The sequence below is a fragment of the Lathyrus oleraceus genome, chromosome 7 (assembly GCF_024323335.1).
Source record: "Lathyrus oleraceus cultivar Zhongwan6 chromosome 7, CAAS_Psat_ZW6_1.0, whole genome shotgun sequence".
NCBI classification, from domain to species: domain Eukaryota; kingdom Viridiplantae; phylum Streptophyta; class Magnoliopsida; order Fabales; family Fabaceae; genus Lathyrus; species Lathyrus oleraceus.
The window spans coordinates 327,019,722-327,023,751 of NC_066585.1; positions in this window are offsets into that span (position 1 = coordinate 327,019,722).

Genomic DNA, 4,030 nt, shown 5'->3' on the forward strand with positions numbered 1-4,030 from the left:
GATATTATCTGTGTTGAGCGCCCCGATAGAGTTTCCTCTACATCAGATCTTTTGTCTGTTCAGTAGCAAATCCCTGGCGATGACTCTATAGCTTCCCCAGCGGAGTAATTTGTTCCTGCTCCTGGCGGCAGATTTGTTTCTGCATGTTCCTGAGAATTGTTGGAAGATCCCCAACATTTGGTAGTTGTGACCTTTGCTTATCTTTGACAGCGGTCTCTGATCCCCAGCGGTAGCCTTTGTCCCTGGCAACGATTCTGCTTCGTCTCCAGCAGTGATTGGTGTTTCCTGGTATTTGATGCTCCCCACCAGATTGGATTTTCTCCTATGGGCCTGGCCTTCTCTCTCGAGATGTTATACAGGATGTATGTCCCTTGATTCTCGGACCTGTTTATGTTAGATATGTTTGTTTATCAGCATTAACCATACATAAACCACACATATACATGCATAATTTCAGCATTCAGATATTCATATTGCATCCTTTTCCATATATCTTTGCTTGTTATCTCCTGCTAGTGGTGAAATGATCTTCCCCAAGCAGACGTTTGTGTCTGATCTCTCCATATAGAGTCAGCCCTATAGGCAGAAAGTGTCTATCTTTCCTTCTATACTCCCCACTGAGTTATGTCCTCGTGGATGATTATTGTTTCAATTTCCTCCCTAAATATGTATTGGGACGGAGTTACTCCCCTAAGTTATATCCTCATTGGGTTGAGTCTTGCTTCATTGTGTCTATCTAGTTTGTTCCTAGATTGACCCCTTCTTTGTTGGTCCCCTGCAATTCCATGTGGCTCAGGTGATCAATTACTCAGTAAACAGTAATTGTTCATTCTTTCCCCAGCGGATGTTCTGGCCTTCTACCCAGTAACCGATAGTTGTAAGTCCTATTTTTGTGGCCTTTTACCCAGTAACCGGTAGTAGTAAGTCCTATTTCTGTGGTTTTCTATCCAGTAACCGGTAGATGTAATCCCCTCTTTGTTAGTTATCTTTATTCAATATTCGGTATTGATATTCCTTCATTTTTTGAGTATACCGCCCAGTAACCGGTGATATATCTCTTGGATAATTGATGTTGCCAAGCAATTTATCCCCAGCGAGTCATCTTTCATTTACCTTTGTTTGGTAGTGACTGTTTCTCCTTTGGATTGTTCATTATTTTATACCCAGTAACTGGTATCCTGATGTCCTTTCTTTTCAGTCGATTTATCCTTTATTAACCCAGTAACCGGTTGTGGATAATCTTCCATGCGAGTGTATTATCTACGTTCTGACGGTAATAGATAATATATCTCATGCGATCTTCAGTCGAAGTCTTTTTTCTTCCCCAATCGAGTAAGATTCGTATTTCCTTATGGAATCGAATGTCCATCCTGTAATCGAGTTTTCTTTTTCAGCCTTCCTTTCGGATGATGAGTGTCTTGGAAATATTCCCCAATTCACGTCTGGTTGGTCACCTATTATATACCCAGTAACCGGTATCCCTGGTGTTCCTTCCTTCTGCTCCCTATTATGACTTGTTGTCCCATGCGGAGTCAGATTTTCCTAAGTTGAGATATACCATTTAGGTCCTCCTCAGATGTTTTGGATGATTGATATCTCTCACCCTTATACCGATCCTAGATATTCTTTCTCCCTGAGTGTGTTGTTCTCTCACCCTTATACTGGTTTTTGATCACATGTCTCTCTTTGAGTTTATTACCCAGTAACCGGTAATACCTCATTCGTTGCTTCCTTAGTTGAGTCCTTAATGGACATCCCCACTTGAGTCCGGATTTTTATCCGAAGTATCCTTTGTGGATAGGGTTGCTGTATTGGCATATTCCCCAATACATGGATCTTTGCATCAGCTCGAGTCTTTCCATCGATTTATTTTCGTGGAATCCCTTCGTGTCTCCCAGCAAGTTTCAAGTCGTGACCTGCTCACGCGTTTTTACCCTTATTTCCCCCAGAGTCTCTGCCTCCCTAGTGAGTGTATTACTCTTTTGGATTCCCAGATTCTCCGGATTTCTTTGTGGCTGTATATCCCCCATAGAGTATTAACTTTTGAATACATACATTTGCATCATGAGGTCTCTTAGGGACCAAAATTCGTCTCTTTGTTATTATTTAAGCCCATTCTACCTCGTCGAGACATAGATTTTAACCTTCATATCTCCGGCTAGAATGACCTTAAATAGGAGCATCTGTAAGACCCTAATTTTGACCCTGAGATCCCTCATGGCATCATATCATTCCTCATTGCATTTGCCTCAAGAATCATAGCATCTTGGCTCCTTAACCCTAGGGTTGGGACTTGTGTGAGTAGTTTGAGACCACCAAGTATGCTTGAATTGTATATCATTGTTTTTCTTATTTTTTTTACTAACCAAAAGCACAAAAATATGTCACTAACTTGTTTTGTTTTGAAGCTTAAGCAGTCATGTGATCCAAGGCTCCTAGGAGGGCCATATGCTCAATGAAATGGCTAGATGAAGATGAAAGCAAGCATGACAATGGTCTCCAAAGCTCTCAATCATCATATATGTCTCCCAAGCATCTCAATTTTCCAATTTGATCAATATAAACCAAAGGGCTTGAGGATTGCTTCCCAAGGAAACCCTAATTCAACTGTGCATTGAATGTGCCTTGCTCATGAAGCAACCTCAACCTATGACCAAATCCAATCAAGGGAAGTTCTTTCATTCATCATTTTATGCATATATGAGCTTGTGTGATTATCCTCAATCACTCATTCATCAAGATTTGAAGTTTGGACTTGAGAAGTTGACCAGTTAAGTCATCTGACTAAATTGAAATCCACTGAGACCTAACTTTTTATGTGTTTGTCAAATGATGATGACCCCGAGAGAAAAATTGTTCTTGAGAACAATATGAACAACTTTCATGTCCATCAAAGATTCATTTGAAACTTGGAAGGTCATCTTTCATTTCAAAACATTATAGGTCATTTTGACTGAAACCCTAATTTTGGGTCAACTTCCCAAGGACCTAACTCCTTCATTTTTTATGATTTTGAGTTGAGACTAAGTGAATTGGAAATTTTAAGATGTCTACATTCAATGTTATGTTGTACAAAATTTCATAATCCTAAAAGAAACACATGTGATAATACAAAACATTATAGGTCACTTTGGACCAAAGCCATTGAATCTTGAAAAAGTCCAACTTCAAGTGCCCATAAATTTCTCATTAAAAATCCAAATGATGCAAACTTTAATTCCAAATTGATTGCCTTGAAAAGATCTACAATGTTTCTGTTGGAGGTGTTTCCATTTTAGGCTTGCATCACTGAAACAGAAGGGCTTGAAGTTGGTCATTTTTGGCAAATTTTTCAAATACATGTTTTGTACATCAAACTTCATGGCCAGTTTTCACAATTTTCCAAGCTCCGAATGAATTTTTGTCCAACATAGCTTTTCTTCCTTATGTCAAGACCTTTCCAACATGCCTATGTTTGGATTTTCCAAATGGGACTTTTGAAGAGGGGAATATTTGTGACCATTTATGCATTTCACATGAAATCTTCTTACACAAGCAATTGCCATTCAATCTGCACGTCTAAACCTTCTCCAAACCACTTCAGCTTGCAATTCCAATTGGTTTTGGGCCTCACATGCGCCTGTACAAGCCCATGCATGGAGGACCCAATGATCATGCACACGAGTTTTTGCCTTGCTTGCTTTGCATTTCATCTATAAATAGATGCATTGCTTCATTGAATGATCAACATGAAGGCGCGTAAAACTCTGCTGGAATTGAATCCCAACCTCACACCAAAGGAGTTTTTCATTTTCATTTCACTTTTCAAGTTTGATTTTCAACAACATTAGTTGATCTTCAATACTAATTCCTAAGCCTTGCACTCATACCATACCTCAAGATCAAGCTGCAATCAAGAATTGGAGTGGATCGTGTTCATCAAAGCTGCACTTCAAAGGTTTACATGTCAATTGTTTTGCTTCGAATCTCACTATATATTGTGCTTTCTTGAGTTTGCTTAGTTTTCTGAAGTCCTCGTGTGAAAGGCAAG